Source organism: Falco rusticolus, chromosome 4 (assembly GCF_015220075.1).
Source record: "Falco rusticolus isolate bFalRus1 chromosome 4, bFalRus1.pri, whole genome shotgun sequence".
NCBI lineage: Eukaryota > Metazoa > Chordata > Aves > Falconiformes > Falconidae > Falco > Falco rusticolus.
The window spans coordinates 99044227-99063114 of NC_051190.1; the positions used below are offsets into that span (position 1 = coordinate 99044227).

An 18888-nucleotide genomic window follows, 5' to 3' on the forward strand; every position below is an offset into this window, starting at 1 on the left:
GCTACAGACTGTAAGCTCCAGTGGTAAAGAAATCTGCTTGAATAGTCCTTTGGTGATCATGTTTCATGAGTTTTGCTGTATTTATAACACAGTAGGAAAAAAAAAAAAACCTGTATTAGACCTGACATGATAGACCCACCAATATTAGAGTGGAGCTGTGCAGGCTCTCTAAAGAATGAGAATTTTAGCCTTGAACATCTATATAAAAAAGAGGGTTGTGGAACAGGCATAGGAGAAAAAACAAAAAACAGTGGCTGTGTTTTGGTTAACTACTGGCTTGCCTTGCACATCAGTAAGGGCATTCTATTAAAAAATACCCGAATGTTGTCAATTTTCATGCGCTACCAACTACATGGCAAGAAGCAGTTCAGTATGATTCCTACTATATCTAACTTGAAGAAAGACAGTGCCAACCCCCTATGGAAGAGATTTATGGCTGCAGTTACCTTTCACTTAGATGTTGATCTAGGGCCAGGCTGTTTCTCTGCAACAAAGGTAGAAAGAAGTCAGGTTAAAGTACACACACAGAAGAAAGTCCTAAGGGTGGAAACACTGCCCAGTGATGAATTCACTCTCCCAGAAGTTAAGACTCCTGATTTCTATTTTTGGCATTCCTGTTGTCATAGCATTGAGGCATTGGGAGAAGGGTATATGATATGTGATGGGGCTAGCTTCCATGATTTTACCCAGCACCATTCTTACAGTCATAAACAGCTGCACTAATTAGCATATAACTACTCACAGAGCACTGCCTAAAGTCAGTCAGATACTGCCTCAGAAGGGTATTGTGAAGTTTAATTAATGCACACAAAATACCTGACAAGCCTGACACTGGTTCTCTGCATCACTGCAAGGTAGTATGCCACAGCTGCAGAACACCCTTACTGGTAGTTTAAAGAAAAATAGCAAATGATCCCCTTGATAGACTTGAGTATTTGCCATAACCCACTAATGCATTTTATATCAGACAGAGAAAATGAAGGCGATTCAGTACAACATGAGGTTAAACTGAATATAAAAAGCATTGAAAAAAAATATGTGGAAAATATTTTACAGCTACCCTTCCTGCAGCGTGTCAGTGAGTTATCCTCTCCTCACATAAAAACTTCTTAGTTACAGTCTTTGAATATCTCCCCTGGATAGTTATCCATGTCAGATTTCAGAATATTAGATTAAACAAAGAGCTTACACTACTTGCACAGAGTGTGAAAATCATCCTCCCACCTCCTCAATGCCTTTCCCAACTCACTCTCCCAAGCTCCTGCCTCAGAAACAAACTGCAACAGCTGTGCTGTCAGATTGAGCATCAGACTGCTTTTGTACAATTAGGTGCCGATACCTAAAATCACCTATTCCTTGAAGAAAAAGGCGCTGCTGGCAGCCATGTATCCAAACCCAATTCTTAGGGAGCCCTGCTGGTACACAGTACACTATGGTTCTTGAAAACTAAACGCACATTTTGGGAAGCAGCCAATTATTTCTTTCTAATCTTAGATAAAAAAACATACCCCTTTGACAGTCTAACACTTTGTACATTTCATACATAACTTTCATCTACAAATCTTAAAGCACTTCCCAAACAAATCTCTGTGCAGCAACACCACACCTTCCATAGGAAATCCACCATTATAGACAAAGTGTCAGATTTTAACACGTCTTGCCACATTTGATATTGACGTGGATAGGTCCTAATGGTAGCCTTCAAATCAGCCAGGGCTAGCTGCCTAGCCCTTCTGTTAATTACACTGAGCAACAATCTCTGTGTGGGGTTTTTAAAGATCCTAAAAGCTTTTTACATTTGTTCATTTACTAGCCCGTTACACAGGAAACTTGACAGACGCAGCAGAACCATTCTCTTCACTTGCATTCAGTTATGCTTTCACTATGAATTATAAGATCTTAATAAATTGATCTTTGATATGAACACAAGTTTCTCTCAGAACCACATTTTTTTTAAACACATTCATTTTTCCACATTCCTCCCTGGTCTACTACAACAGATGCACGTTTTAGGTGAGACTGCCTCTGATATCTAAAAGGGGAAAAGAGCTGCAGAAAAACATGCAGAACAGCTTCCTCCATACCTGGAGACTTCCATTGATCACTGCAGACAGTCTTCATACTTGAGTCAACATTCTAGGAAAACTTCCAAGGAACATGCCCCTAACAGATTTCACCACATCACTTTCCTATGCCTCCTCTACTCATGCAAGAGAAAAAGCATAACCCTTCTTTCCCAGAAGCTGCTTATGTGAAGAGAGAAAGAAGGGCAGTTTTATTAGGACTCCTTTACTCTGATCTGCTCTGTGTACAGTGCATGCCTCAGGTCATTCTATTTTGGTCTTTTATTCCTGAGGTTGCTTTAAAATAAGCCGCACCACTTACATCAGAGAGAAACCAGGTATCAGGATTTCTTAACCCATTACTGGATGAGCTATTGAAAATTACTACCTCCACTTCTTGAAATTTCAGTTTTCCAAAAAATTTCCTTCACTCCTCCAAGTCTGGGTCAGGCATCCTGCAACTTGAATCATGAGTGCAGCAACATTAAATTAGAAAAGATGCCGGAGAGAACAAACCTGCAAACTGTTAAGAGATACCCAGCAGAAAGTCACTGGGAAGTTATATACAAGTGTGTGAAGAGCACAAAGTACTGTTTCCATATACATACATGTAATTGAAGCTGCAAGAGACAAGCATGATGTTACACATGCATGTCTAGTAAGTTTAGCACAAGAAAACAGGAATGCTAGCTGAATTCCCTTGTAGATGAAAAGACATCGTGTAAATCTTTCTGATCTGAGATTAGGTAAGACAATAAAATGCTAACTACCAACATGGAAATGTGCTTGATAGTTTTGTGACCAAGAAGCAGAATATTTTTATTTCTTTACAAAGCAAAAGTTCATGGGATGACACAATCCCAGGAAAGAAACACACAGAAGATCCTCCTTAGTGTAAAGCTGGATAAAACCAGATTGATCACCCATAAGCAGACAGCTAAAATTAACCTGGAAAGGCGCAGTAAGATGAAGGAAGAATTTCAACAGCCTAAGGGGAAGGGTAGAAGATGTCAAATTCTCCAAAAGAGGAAAATTAAGGCAAGACATAAACGTATAGAGTTTGAAAGATGAAGATAGATGTAAGCTACTGCTGAGGAACAGAAAACTGAAGAATACAGTATTATTAAATTGCCAAAGAAAAGTCCAAAGTAAGAGTAGTGTGGTGGTTCCTGCCAACTGGTACCTGACAGCCTCCATCCTGAAAGCTATTAGGTTCTGTGGCAGAATGAGGAAATATAGTAGACTGTGTGCCTAAGACAACAGCATGTTAAGTGAGATTCCACTCAAGGACATGAAAGTTTACATCTGAAAAGAGAAAGCAACAAATGCAAGTTAATAAGCCTACTGTGATAGGTAAAACATCCTTCTTCAGTTTAAAGAAAAGCTCTTAGAACTCTTAGAATAAGATTTTACATGCACCATTTTCAGTGAACGGTTTCCTGTACTGTAAAACAACACATAAGCAGCTAGTAGAACAAATCAGAGAGAAGACTAGTGTAAGGTGAAACTCTGCAGTAATTCTTAGCTTTTGAAGTCTCATCTGGAGACTAGTGTGGAAAAGAAAAAAAGACTCAGCATAAAAGGCAGAGTAGCTGAACAACCTGAAGTTTATAGACAATATACCCTGCCTCCAAAATCTAAGCTGAGCAAGGGAAGCCAGCAAGGATGCAGCTAAACGAGCAAAAAGTACAATTCTTCATTCAGGAAGCATTCAGGAAAAGGACTTGGAAAAATAGAACTTTCAAAAAACATCAGATAATCTCTTCTTTGAATACCTATAAAAGGAAAGAATTATGACACAGATGTCATCAAAAGCCAACCCCAAGAGAGGATTTAGGATATTAAATACTTATTTGGTACTTCACTAAGATGCCTAGACAAAGCTTCCTGCTGATTACGTTGTTCAAACTAAACCAAAGTCACATAACAACAGTACTCTGCATTTTTAACTACCTGGATCTTCAGCAACTGCACATACATTTTTTTCCTCTCATTTCATTCCCAAAGTCAAATGAAGCTAGTACTACTACTCCATTTAATCACAGGAAAGATTTAAGGTGGATAAATTAGGTAATTTGTCTAAAGCCACACAAAAACACCCAGTCAGATCTTGTGAGTAAGACCATGCTTAGGCCATCTTTGTCTCACTTCCTAGCAAACCACCATTCCTTCCTCCGACACAGTTTATCAAACATTCATTTTCCCATGCCTTTTAACACACATTTAGAAAGATGCCAACAATTTGGATCCCACACTGAAATGCATGAAAACATGATTTTACAGAACATTCAAAAGTCAAAATCTTTCCCCGCTATTTAAGCACTTTGATTCAGCACTCAGCCAGCTCTTTGCAGCTATAAACAACTCCAACTACGTGCAAAAAAGGTTGCTGGCTTTCACTTGTGAAACTTCACATGATGTGCTTCTGCCTTCCTACTCAAGCATTCCTTTGACTTCTTCGCACTGCTGTTGGCATGCTAAATGCCAGAAGACACTTGTTTTAAAAAAAAATTACTTTGCATTTGCTTTTACAAAGGTTTGGTTTTAAGTAGTATACATCTAACTAAATCTAAGCAATGAGCACATGCATGTAAGGAGGATTTTTTTTTAAAAAAAGATGAAAACAGAAACAAAAAAAGAGAAGGTTGTATCACAAGTAGGGCTTAAAAAATGTATTTTTAGTAATTTAACATTCAATTAACAGCACAGATACAGAAATAAATATGCAAGTCACACTGTATACATTTGCAACATTTTCTGTACTGACTTAATTTCCAGCATGGTAAACTTAAAGGGATCTCTTTCGCACAACAAGGTGATGCTGTCTCAGCTGCAACCTCACCTTTGCAGACTGACTAGAATTTAAAAGTTCAGTTTGGCCTCTTTCTTGGAAGAAGCTGAACTCCAAATCTGAGTGTCTCCTGAACTTCTGTAGTTTTCTGTACTCCATTTACTATTTTCAGTTCTATTCCTGAACACCACATAGTTGAAACAAAGTGTGACCTTTTTACTCACTTTAAATCTGACCTAGAAATGCACAGTTGAAATTCAACAGATGGATCCTGAATCTAACTGAGGATAGGAGTGGTATAGCCTATTCATTCTGCAGAAAGATCAACCCACTGGTGTAAGAGTATTGAGTGAATAGTCAAGTCTGGTGCTTGGTTTTAGAAGTGGAATTTAGTTCTCTGCTTTGCACGATCCTGGGCTAATGTCAGTGGTCATCTGTATAGGGGGGTGGGATAAGAGCATTTCCATACCTCACGTAGCTATAAGGTTGTCCTCAAAACCATGACTCATGGGTTGTGAGGAACCTGAGGCTAAATAAGTAGACACCTAAAAGTGTCCCAGTTTTTGTTTCTGTTTAGCAAGAAACCAGAGGAAGCACTACGCATCCTGCATAACCAGGTGCCCGCTTCTTTCGTTTTACTAGTATTTGTGGAGTCTATTAGATTAGTCTCATAGCAAGTTTATCTTTATATCAGATTTCCCTGTCTGATTTTACACAGTATAGCAGTTTACTTTTATACCAGCTATCAAACAAGAGCTCACACTCCCAAACTTCTCCCCTTACTGGTTACTGGTGAATTCCCCACCACGCTTGACTGCATTTAACTGCACCCGCAAGACACTTCTTGTTTTCATCCACATTGTACTTAGCAGTTGCCTACCACCCCAAAAGAACTGTTATTTCTTACTATTAGGAACAGTAATCAAACTTGTCAAGGCCAGAGCATCAAGTGGAGTGAATTATGCATATTCAATAGCATCAGCATGAACAAAGTGTTACCAAAATAACTGTATTTTCCATCTAGTCACTAGGAAATAATTCCAGCATTCCACATGCAACTTGAATAGATCACTAAGTAGCAACAAGAGTTTAGGCAATCTTTATTGAGTAAAGACTCTCTCCTTGCCGAAAGAAATTAAAAACAAAGTCGTAATAACTCCCACTTGGTGACCCATATAAAAACTAGAAAAACGCACTGTTTTTGATTGCGAAGACTCTGATCTCACTCCATACCACTTCCCTTTTGATGGGTTTTTAAGTATTATATTCTGTGACTAGCATCCAATGTTAGTAGTAATAAATGGAGGCAAGCACAAACACACCTTATTGCTAGTTGGCTCTGTTGTTACTTCTACATCTTTATGCCTGCTTTGGGAGGGCTAACTTCTGAATCTAACTCCTACAGGATTTCGGTCTTGAAGGATCAATGACTTCTAGCATGCTCTCAAGTAGCAACAGGGGAAAAACCTTGGACTGCTAGCTGCTATCTCATCTTTTCACTTCAGGCAGCACTGGGAAACATTGCAAAGCAGAACTTATCATTGGGGACAAGTGATCAAAAGGGCTGAAATTAGAAACGACAGTTTGCCGCTTTCAGCTCAAGTGGAAGTATTATGAAAAAGCATTTCGAATTATGTCACATAGGGCAAGTGTCACTGCAGTTTGTAAGAACTTACTGTGCCAGCTAATGTCATGACAAATTATACTGCAGGACAGACAAGCTGTATGTCACCCTCACTTCCAAAAGCAAAAGGCTTCCCCACACTGTGAAGAGGCTGCTCCAATTTCCAAGTTGATTTAAAGCAAACTGCTTATTCAAATCAAACCAGCATGGAGTACTATAATGACATTACGGGCAATTCTTTGGATCCCTCCTTGCTTGCATAGATGAAATGCTTTGATTCTCCACCACCTTAAAACACAACCACCTCGAGGCTATAGAGTTGCATATGTAAATGGCTGCCTGCAGGTTCCTGAAGCCACTGCTTACCATGCTGATGGGGAAAAAAAAAAAAAAAAAAAATCTCACTGTCCTCTGTGCTCCTGGGTCTGTGCCCATCTAATATTTCTTGCCTCTTTGGTCATATACTTTTTGCAGAAAGGTGCATTTACAATTTATACTGGACCCAGCAAGGTACACAGCATGGTACCCAGCACAATTGATGCCTTGTCAACACATGGGGTCCCTTACTAGTATAAGTGAGTAATAGAAACACCAATTTCAATGCACTAGAAAGGAAAAAAACAGGACTAAGTAATAAGAAAAATCAATTTATTTTATTCATATATTATAAGGAAATCTTTCACTGAACTGTGAACTCCTAGCAAAATGAACTGGTTTTGATTGAACTATCCTGAAGTTTGAAAATAAATGTTTCACTTCTAAGTTACCAGTGCTTCAATATAGAGTCCAAACACATCTTTACGCTCTGCAGAGGAAAAAAAAAAAGAAAAAAAAGCAAGAGCTACAAAACATTGATGAGTTGAAGGAGGTTTTTTATTGTTTTGAAGTTTTCTGGTGCTTATTCAGGCTTTCATTTAAAACTTAGATTGCAAAAAAAACCAACATTAACTGAAACTCACATATCTTCTGTTAATATCAGAACACCTGTGTTGGGTATAAACCAGAAGGTAGTCTATTCTTTCATTTCCTAAGTTTTGCTTGATGTTCCAATCATTTCTCAGCCAAAAAAGGATAAACACACCTAGAAGGCTATCAAGAATAATGCCCACACATAAATGGCAATTCAAAAGTTCAGGGATTCAAGGTCTGTCTCTGATTTAAGCTGCTCTTAGCTCCAGTTATTTATTCTATCCTACAGCTGCAGGGTACCATCCCAAATAGAAGAGTCACTATAGTAGACCATGTCAGGTGCTTTAAAGCACACAGTATACAGCACTGAAAGAGCAATGAAGTTTTAAGTGAAGACCAAGACCATACACAGAAGTAGCTGTGTTGCATGTTCACATTTCCACATGACAACTCTGCAGGGCTAGCAGCTTTTGTTAAAATAAAACTAACAAAGCAACTCAGAGGCTCGAACATTGTTCCTCTAAGTAAGTGCCTATAAATCCAGTTAAGACATTGCAGACACTCTGGCCCTGTACATTTTTCTTAGCCACTAGTACCAGTCCTTTTCAGAAAGGACTCAATTTACGTGCAACTCTGTCTGTCACTGACTCGTGTTCTGAATGGCTGGACTTGAGCTATGTCTGTGTAAGCAGAATTTGCCTCCATGGATTCATTCTCTGTCCTCAGAATGGCTGCTGCAAGAATGCAAATCCTATTTGGAAGGATTACTTGCCACGCAACAGCCAGAGGCCCTGTCCAAGGCTGGGCTCTCTCCCTCACAAAGCAGGACAAACTCTGAAGCTCTGATTCAGAGAAGGACATGATTAAAGCAGGCCAGGTGGCAACACAAAATTGTATTCTCATTTTGCATTTGAGGAACCAAAGCTGTCATTCCCCTCCCACACATTGTATTAGGAATTTGCACTAAAGCTAGGGACTTTGTAAAATGCAAGTGTAAAGACTTTCAAACAAGAAAGCACAGACCAGGCCAGCATTTATACTTGTGGAAGCCGGCAACACCCGGTGGCGATACAGATTCCACTGGAGCACTTGTGTGTGGACACCAGGGGTCACACAAGCATCTGGGAAGGGAAATAAAACTCTTTAGGGAGGTGTTATCTAGACCAGATCTTACAGGTCTTTATGGTCTATCTACATTTCTCCATAACAACAACTACAGAAAATTACTGGAATGTCTCAAGTACTCAAGGGTTTGAATCCATTTTTCCTTCTAAGTTGTATTTACTTTTGCTTATCTTTGCATTTTTCTAAATACTTTACAAGTTTCATTCCTGTTATTTCAGCATACAAGTGAGTACCTCCTGTTTCTACAGCACGCAGTGCCACAGTCTGTTACATTCCCCACCTTAGGAAGAGGATCACTTCAATTAGTTCTTCCACAAAAGAATGAGAGGCATGAAGAAGAATACCATGCTTGTGAAAATGGCAGACTGCTAATACTGGACACTGTTGGCTAGTATTTCTGTACGCCATAGAAGCAACGGCAGTGCACTGCCCCAGCACAGATTGTTACCTCATCATTCAACACTGGCTGGTGAAAATGGAGAAACAGCGTCATGCTGACTTCAGCTGAAAGTCTTCTCTGGGTTAAAGCAGAAACCAGCTAAGTCCAGTTGTGACGGCCCCTTTTTGTAACAGGGCAACTGCCTGATTTGAGCTCCCAAATAACACAGAGCTGGTGTTTTGGGTTTGCATTTGCTCTGTAGCAATCTTGTGTTGGTCAAAATTGTTAGAATATGAAGTCCCATGTATCCATCCCCCAGCCACACAGAACTACTTCTTGGAAACAAGAAATTTTACTTTTACATTAGTTCGCTTCGTGTATCTCTCAAGTGCTTCTACCAGTCCCAAATAAGTTTTTGAAAATCTGTGTTGTGTACCTTCCATGAAAACAACTCAGTACAGGAAGCATTCCGTGTAAATGACAGTACACCCAGGTATCAGGCAAAAACTTGCCAAGAAAATGCACCAAGCTCTCCACCACCCTCATCTTAAACCAATATGTAACAAATCTTAATGGAATAGGAAAAAAAAATGCAGCAGCTTTTGTAGACAAACCATATAACAACCCTGAAAGCGAAAGAACACTAAGACTTCACAAAGAAAATGGCGTAACTTGCATCTTCAGTTAGACACATTTTCTGGCATACAACTCTGAGATACTTTCTCCTGATTCTCCACTTCAGTCTACAGCAATTAATAAGCACATAAAAGAAAGAAATAGACAACTTGTAGAGTCATCTGAACAGACATTTTATATTACAAAACTTAGATTTTTACAGGTCCCGAGGATCCACATTTGTCACCGACTTCTGAAAGTTGAGGCCTTTTGGGTCTGAATATAGTCCAGTTATACATTAACTATAGGCTACAGTTACTAGCAATGAGCCACTAGACTGAACCAGCTTTGGAGAACACCTCCATTGCCATCTTGGGCAGTGCCACAACAGAGAGCTGCACTGCACCGAAGAGAAACAAACCAGCAGAAAAATCCTTGTGTGTCTTACCTTGTAATGGGAAGAGCAGATGCCTTCAAACATGCCTGTATCCGTACAGTCCATTGGTTCAGATCTTCCTGGTAATAGCAACTCTTCCAAATTCTTAATCTTCTTACTTTTAATCGGACTGCTGGTGCAACCTGTAAATTTAGAGAAGTGGGTGTGTTATTCCAAGGTGTTTACTAATCTTATTCTACAAGGCATTAAATTTAAACACATATGGCTCTATGCCACATTGCTCCTATTGCTCTCCAGAGCTTTCAGTGTAATGGATTACAGACCACAGTGTTTCTGTAGGTTATTGATTTTTAGGAATGTAAGTAGAGGATTCTTTAGGATTTCTTTGCAGACTTTCCAGAACATCACATTCCATATGTGTATATCTTACATATTTGAGAACAGCTCCTACCTTATGAAATTCAAACACTTTACTGTACAAAAAAAATGGCATAACTTGCTTCTCTGAATTGTCAATTTATCTGTCAAAGGTTGATTCTTGTGGAAAGGAAGTAAGTTACATTTAAATACTAGCTCAGGAATAGGAATGCTATTAATTTGAGAAACTGGAGGTTGAAAGAGTGGCCAAGATTTATATTCAGCAATTAAGGTAACAAAAAAAGAAAAAAGCCTTCCAAAAATGTGACTTTGAATGCTGTCAAGGGTTTCGGGAGCAGAGCAAATTAGGGAGACAGTAGGAAAATTCAGTCAGAGAGATGTTTTTTAGTAGAAATACTCAGAAAATCACAGTGAGATTCCTCAAATGTATCTACAGATGCAGTGCCTTCTAGGTATTTAAATCTGGTCATGCAAACCAAGAGGACCTCTGAAAACCAAGCAACAGGTTCACTGCTTAGGCACTACAGTTTTCATCAGCAAAAGCTGTAAGTTTGACTCCCCCACCTGCAAACTTGACAGATACCCCTCCTCCCCCCCTGTATGCAGGATCCACAAGCAGAATGAACTTTTACGGTGGATTTTACCAAAGTATATTTTAGTTTCATGACATTTCAATTAAACAATGGAGTGCAGTTATCTCTTTACTGGCAGACAGGCAGTCCACGTTAGCTCAGATCTGCTTTGCTGAGCTGTGTTCGGCTTCTCAAAGCATTTGACTGTTTTGAGATTTCACCAGACACCCCTGGCTCCAGCACCACGACACAGAAAGTGGGATGCACAACACCTGCTGCTTTCCGCATTTTGGCTGCTGCTGCTGCTGCTGCTTAAAATCTACTGCTCTCTACAGAAACTGTTTACAAGTATTTCAAAGGTTAGCATAGCTCTGTGTATGTATGGTTTGTAGCGTACACATCTTACCAGGCCACTCTCTCCCCCCATCCCTTTTTTACGATGGAAAAGTGAAAATTAGTGGCTTTGTTTTCACCTTGTTTGCTCAGAACGCCTAAAAATCATCAGCAATGGTATTTCAGACTATATTACCATGTGTAGTTTTACATCCTGCTGTAACTTCCTGCCACAGAGGATGGCACACGGGGCCACTCAGTCCCTGCATGGCAGAGCTGGCATGTCACACACTGATAGTGCAAGGCACTAAATCTGATTTAATTGCCATTTAAACCTGGAACTCCTGATGGAGCCAGAAAATCCTTGATGCTGGGAGATGTTTCAAGTCGGCGGTGCCCCTTCCTCGATGCAGACAGATCTCAGATCTGAAAGGTCGTGCACAATTACGCTGGAGCCCTTGACTCTGAATCTCCAGAAAACGACCAATGTGCGTAGGCTCTCCTCCTCCCTCTGAGGGCTTTCAGGACTTGGTATCAGTGAAATACAAGGTTTGTCTTTCAGAAGTACTGGCTAAAACGAGAGCTGGGACTTAACATGAGAAAAAAGATACAACATTCATTCTTAGAAATTAAGCATCCCTCACTGTGCAGGCCATCTATAGATTCCAGACTGTATTTACATTTGGTCCATGGTTTGGGACCTCTCTAAGTAGGACAAAACCTTTCTCTTTGTGGCAGCGGGGCATGTAGAGACTGGCATGGGGAATTGGTTTGTATTGTGATTCTACCATACATTACAATCTTACGTCATGCTTGTGTCATTTGGGCATAATGCTGTATCACTCTTGTAAATAAAAATTCCAATGTAATATCAAATATCTACAGGTAAGTAAATCTGGTATTAAAACATGAAACCCTCCTGCCATCTCAGACCTGCTGGATAAAATAGAGCCTGTAGGTCAGGACCAACAGCCATCAAGTCTCCTTGGCGTTACACAGCCAACCATCTCAGTGAGGAGGTGATCAATCTCCGTGTCCCTGTAGCACCAAGGAGACCTGAAGCAAGCAGTGTCCAGACAGAGGAGAGTAGATGTTGTCCTTTGGATGGTGGGCCAAAGAGGTACTTCACTGAACCATGGATTAGATCACTCAACTTGGCAGGAAGAGGCAGCAGGTTAAGAAAAGGGACATGTGGGACATAGGCTTTGGCATATGCCTGGATGCAGGTAAAGAGAACTGTGAAGTGTACCACTCCTACAACACTACTGAAGAACTGATTACAGCTCAATGGAAAAACTGGTTGTCACGTGCCAAAGTCCTATAGAGTAAGGACTCCGTGTATGCAATCATGTCAATTATGTGACTGCAGGGATAGGTAGGAGGGTAGCCTGCATTAGAGAACAGAAAGGAATGAGCCAACAGCAGCAAGCACGATAGAGTGAAAAGACATCTAAAACTTTTTTGTTGGTTGATCACCAAGATCGATTACCCTCAGGATGCACAGGCTCTGCTCAAACACTGACAAACAGAAATGAACTAGAGATCCCCTTGAATATACCATTACAAATAGAATGCTACAATACTATTTTGTATTCAAACCTTGGATATATACACTATTTCTAGTCCTTTGTGTATAATACTGTTACTATTTTACAGTATTTTCCTACATACTGATAGACATTACATGAACCACAGAAAGTGCAGGTTAACTAAAAAAAACCTCCAAGAGTGTCTTCAAGTGTCTGGTTACACGATCTGCTGTTAACTATTTACTCAGAAACTGAAGCAAACTGAGCTGTTGGAGAGATAACATACATCTTTATTAGCTACTGTCCTGATTTCAGTAACACTGTTAATCTACAAAGGTATAAAAAAAAAAAAAAGCTGAGCAAAGGAGCATTAGCAATATGTAAAAATGATCGCAGTGCTTTCAACTCCACTCAGAGTTGTTAGCTCTGCCTCTTAAAATCTTAACATGCAAAAACCTGATCGTAGTATTCCTGTGTGTGCTCCTGTACAGAGAGTACTCTACCTGCACCTCTCTACTATGAAGTTGCACAACATGCTTTAACAGCTTGGCAGATATCATACGGATCACACCTCTGAAATCTTTGAATAGGAACACCACTGACCAAGAAAATCCCTCTATTTTATGTCTTGGGTGGCTTTCAACCTTCTGGAAGAAAAAACACAACAGACAACATACAGCAAGGGTAGACAGGTACTGCTCCATTGACTTTGATTGACCTACTTACAGAGGATGCAGGTCTGGACCAATGATAAAGACAAACTATTTCTCAAATATGAAGAACTCCCAGTGCACCTGTGTTATTTCCAAACATGAAAGAGTTATATGCTCAAATGTACATGCACATAATGAAGCTTGCACAACATCCATTTCAGGACCATCATAAAGGACTCTTAAATGTAGTCCTGCATCATCTATTCTTGAGGACTACTGCTGAATGCCAGTGATCCTCTAAGTGATGACAGAAGGCTTCTTTCGGCACCAATTCCCCCCATGTCTTCCACAGCTAATATACTATACTAGTGTCATGAAACTATGTTTGCTCCTTTGAAGCATCATGATCCTTCCTGGAAAAGTCTGCCTTAATAGACAGAGATTAGTAACGCAACATGAGCTGCCCAGAAAAACTTTTCTTTGTCATACCAGTACTGCCAGAACTACACCATTGCAAAGACAGTTGAAAAGGAAAGCATCCTGGCTGCCCTGGAAGCGTATATACCAATCTCAGAATAAAACTCACACATCTTTTTTGATTCATATTAATATCATCATTTACAGTTGCAGGGTACATTAAAACCTATTTAAACTACCAAGCATAGAAGCACTTGTGGATTGACATTCAAGACTGTGGTCTTCCCCCAACAGCATTATAATGAGGCTGAGGTCAACCAGCCTGCTGCAACCACCATACTGGCTATAGTTGCCTGCATTCCTCTACACACTACCATCCCCCCAATCCCTTCTTCTACCATTTCCTCTTTGTCATTTTCCTCTGCTTCCTCCCTTCTCCTTTTGTACCAGGCCAGGTTAGAGGCCAACTGGCTGGGAAAACAGCTTTGCAGAGAAAGACCTGGGAGCCACAATGGAAAAGCTGACCATAAACCAGAGGGGTGCCCTTCTGACAAAGAAGGGAAAGTAAAGAAGCTGGAGCCAGACTTTTCTTAGGGATGTGCAATGAAAAAACAAGATGAAACAGGCACAAACCAAAACACAAGCAATTTCATTTAAACATAAGAAACTCTTGCAGTGAGAGCGTGGTCCAACGCAGGTACAGGTCACCCAGGCTGCAGAGTCTGGATCCCCAGAGACTGGAGTTATTCAAAACCCAGCTGAACAGAGTCCTGTGCAACCTGCTCTAAATGCTATAAGCCGAGGGTTGGACCAGACAACATTCAGAGGTCCCTGCAACCTCAGCCATTTTGTCAGCCTATAAAGAAAATAATTAGGGAACAGTTTAAGAAATATGTTACTGACATGGTTAAGGTGAAAATCTGATCCTGAACAGTGGGACAAGAATTTCATTTGAGGCCTCCACACTTTATGGATGGAAGGGACTGATGAAACAATGACTTTGAAAATTAACCTAGAGTTAGAGATACTCCTAGATGCTCCTTACTCTAAGAATCACGCAACTTCTCTTGTGCTTTCCAGAGAAGAAAAAGCTGCAGCGGTCACTGCTGCTTGCAGTAAGACCAGTAGCTCTGCTTGCAGCATTTAATGCATTGCCCAGTTGTGGCATTATGTTTATGTATTGCCCTTTAGATCACGCTCCCAAACAAAAACTACCAAAGCAATTTTAGTTAGCAAACCTTTTCCTCAGCATCACAGTACACTGCATAAAACCTGCTTTCTGACGCAGAAGAAATTATGAACAAGCAGAGAGAAGAACTTGCCCCCACAATAACGAACAAGTTAGACCTTTACCCAGTGCTCAAGAGAGCTTTGCAAAGGAAAACTAGTAAGTGTGGCAGCTCATACACTTCTTTCTATCAGAAAACCAAAGGTCACAACGACTGCTTTAGCTACAGATTACATGTATTGTCATCAGTGGCAAGGGCTACGCAGTATCAAGCAGAGATGCATCATGTTCTTATCCAAAGAGATGGCTACGTGTTCTGCATAATCCAGTTCCTCAGTCAACCAGGAACAAGAGATGGGTTGTTCTTTCCCATACCCATCACTCCTTATTGCAGTGTTACCCTATTCCTGTCATTAATGATCTATAGGTAAACATCTCTAACCTCAACGTTCTGAGTTCTAGTACCTCAAACTTGAGCTTGAAAATCTTTATTTACAACAGGCTACAAAGTAGGTCTAAAATTACAATCTGGTCTCACTCCTGTTTCTTTTGAAGAATAACTCAGTCCTCAGTCAGACAATAGTCAACTATGAAGCTTTTTCGGTAGATACTAGATTAGGAACTTAACAGCAATTTTCCTTTTTCCTATTTTGTATATTTCCTGTGGCCAGCATGTGCCTCTAGCAGAGTTACTTGCAGTTACCCTCCAGTAACTATGCTGCTTAATGGCTTCCTCTGAATAATGCAGGGAATGGCAAGATAGTTTTTGGTTCACTTTAATTTCTACTGATTTTAAGTTAACCATCTTCAGTATCACAGTCATAAATTCACATCCTATCACTCAAAGGCAATCTCTTGCAGGCACCACATTGTCTTCAGCTGTGCTCCACCACACAGCTGAGCATTGGATGCAAAACCCTAGTATTTATTCACAAATTTATTGGTTATTAATTCATTTTGTTGCTTAGTAGATAAAAGCCAGGCATACCAGTTCATATATTCCACAAACAAGGATGTAATGAAACAATTCAGTGAAAGTTTTTACACAGATGCATTAACTCTGACCAGAATAAATAATTTGCAAGTACATATGCTAGAATTTGTGTGTACATTAATTGCCTCTATATACCTGGCAACTGATCAATCCATTTTAGAGCACAGCCAAAACCTCTGGTCTAGCGATAATCCTCAGAGAATTATTTGTTTACCTGCAGTGAGCTAGACTGGAGGATGAGTTGGTTGATGCAACTGAGGTCTGTTGCATGCCCTCTGAGGGATCCAGCTTAGCTAAACTTTTGCTATGGGCAGCTGCAGGCTGTGAAGAAATGCAATCTGTGCTGATTCAGCTTATCTGCTAAGGCAGAACAGCTCTGGCAAGACCTCTAAGGGAAGGCAGCACCAGAGCAGATGCTACAGCACAAGCACTTAGGAATATTGCCTCTTTTTGCCAGGAGAGGAAAGATTGCCCAGTGTTTTGAAACTTTTTAAGGCAATCAGTGTCAATACATAAAGTGTCTATAATGTATGCTTATTATTGCAGCTACTTTAGCATTATATTGGCACGTCAGTTTTATTAGCAGAAATAAAAGGCTTTGCCAATAATAAACTTGTTTTATTTTATTCTGCATTATGGTGTTGTAACTGCAAATCCTGTATACAATCGCATAATTGAATCTCTACCAGTGTAACACTTGTAATTGCCTTCCCTCTTTCCTTAATCTCTCCAGTGGAAAGTTCAAACTATTCCATATCTGGCATTAATCCAGAGAACATCAGTTTACAAGGACAGAGTAAATTCCATCAGTCCTAATAGGATTAAAGGTATTTCTGCAATTTTAAAATCCTGAGAAGCAACAATTTTTTTTAAAGGAATAGGTGGTCTTCAAACAGTTGATTAGCATGGTCCACCATAATCAGAATAGGTAGGGAGAAATTTACCATTATAATTTCACTGTATCTGCATCAAAGATTACTTTACGATTAGGATTTATAGTAAGTCTGCTATATAAACTAGAGGAGAATAGGTCACTCTGGGACAACAACATAGTAGGCAATATCCACTTGCTTGCATGTGTAGATTTAGGTCTAATTAATACAGATTTTAAGTCAAGTCACTAGAATATTTTCAAATACAGGTAGTGTCACTGTTACTATACTGTTACCTATTCCTTCAATTTATCTGGTTAAAATCACTCAGCAATGTAAGAGTCGGAACCTAATATAGATTTGAATGGCTGCATCTGCTTTCCAGGGGTACTTCTGCAGAGCATCAGGAGAAAATCATAGCTTTTTTAAAATTTGCTTTTGAATTGCATTCCTTAATCTCCTATTCTGCCCCCCCCCAAAGAAAAAAAAAGCCAGCTGTTAAAATGACAGCCTCATTCATCAGAAGCATATTCCCATTGCTGATTTACCTCCTGAGGCAGTCAAAGGGTCATTTTTAAACATTAACTTGTCAATAGGATAAAGAGGGACTGATCCTGCTTGCTTTAATTAGCAGCTATTTCCACAGAAGCCTCTCCATAAAAAGGACTCCCTCCACAGACCTTGAATGTATGGCTGCTTCCTGCAGTTGAGAGAGGTGGGTTTTCTCTTAGATTACATATTTTGCACTTCTGCACAGGCACAACCATTTATTCATAGCACAGTTCGGCTTCCTTCCCATTTTTTCCTGAAGAAGTCAGTTCAATCCTTAATTACTTATCCATAGTTGGTTTATCTCTGTTATAACCCATATATTCAATGTATGCTTTAAAATATTTTCCTGAAACAGTCATCTGGCCCCTCCTACTATATGAGAGAAATATATGAAGGCTTTCTCTCGTGAACTGCCTAGATAAAAGGTACTGCCTATCACAGTACTACAACAGGCTTTTTCAATGGGCTATGCTTCAAGACCGGTTTAAAAAAGGATGCAGTCTTTCATGCGGTGCTCTACTTTAAATACAGTATGCAAGCCACAGGCTCCCAGTTCATTACGATATGGAGCAGTCTCGTGCCTTCGGTTGTGTATTACCGATCCGCATCTCGGCAAACACACTCACTAGTCACGACAAGCACCTTGTAGCACCTGCTTAAAAAAATTAAACATCTTGCCTTCCACAAGAGATACGATGCTATTCATGCAGCCACAGGTATTAACGTCACCCTCCCTCCCAGCTCCCACCCATTCAAAAAGAGTGGAAATAATCCATACGCGATTTCCACTACGTGCCTACCCCTGAAACTGCTTATTCACATACAGCCGAGCCCACCGAGCCGCAGGAAAGCTACAATGATGCAATGCTTTTTAAACTAGCAGCGCAAAGCCCTAAGCAGCTGCCGCTTCCGATCATATTTCATAAAATACGTGGAATAAGAAGAGAACCGATAAACCAGCGCATCTCGGGAGCGGAGCCCCCGCCTCACCCCTCGCTCCAGAGCCCGTGATGCCGAACCCACCCCGCAGCACCCGCCCCGGCGGACGAGCCCCGGGAAGGAGCCGGCGGCTGCCGCTCTTACCTCAGGCGCGGCGCCGGCGGCTCCCCCCGCGCTGCGGAGCGGGCGGCGCTGCTGGCGGGCACGCACGGCCGCGCGCTGCTGCTGCTCCCGCTCCCCGCGGCGCGGGCGGGGCTCCCGCCGGCCCGGCCTCCCCGGGAAGCGGCGCCGGCTGCGGCGCGGGGGAGGCGGCGGCGGCGGCAGCCCCGGTGCGGAGCCGCGGGAGGCGCGGGCAGCGAATGTAAATGAGGAGCCGGTGCTGCGGCAGCGGCTGGGAGGCGGATTAGGGCAGGGTTTTACAGGGGCTGTACGGGATTAGCCGTAATTGGGCCGGCAGGGGAAGTCCGGAACGGGCGGGGGGGGGCAGGCTGGAAAGGTTAAATGCACGGCACAAGCTG

At 41.0% G+C, this 18888-nt stretch overlaps 1 protein-coding gene across 3 annotated transcripts in view; it reads right to left on the reverse strand.

The window, feature by feature from the left end:
* Window positions 1-18585, reverse strand: part of TMEM108 (transmembrane protein 108) — a 167346-nt gene extending 148761 nt beyond the window's left edge. Inside the window, exons 1-2 of one of the 3 annotated variants that reach the window (XM_037383328.1) lie at window positions 18515-18585; window positions 9955-10085 (exon numbers count right to left, since the gene is read on the reverse strand). The gene's annotated coding sequence lies outside the window, so the exon portion shown is untranslated. Of the gene's footprint in view, window positions 1-446; window positions 485-2084; window positions 2206-9954; window positions 10086-18514 lie in introns of those variants that run through there. The other 2 variants (XM_037383329.1, XM_037383330.1) reach the window with 2 other exon arrangements.
* Window positions 18586-18888: the final 303 nt, after the last annotated feature.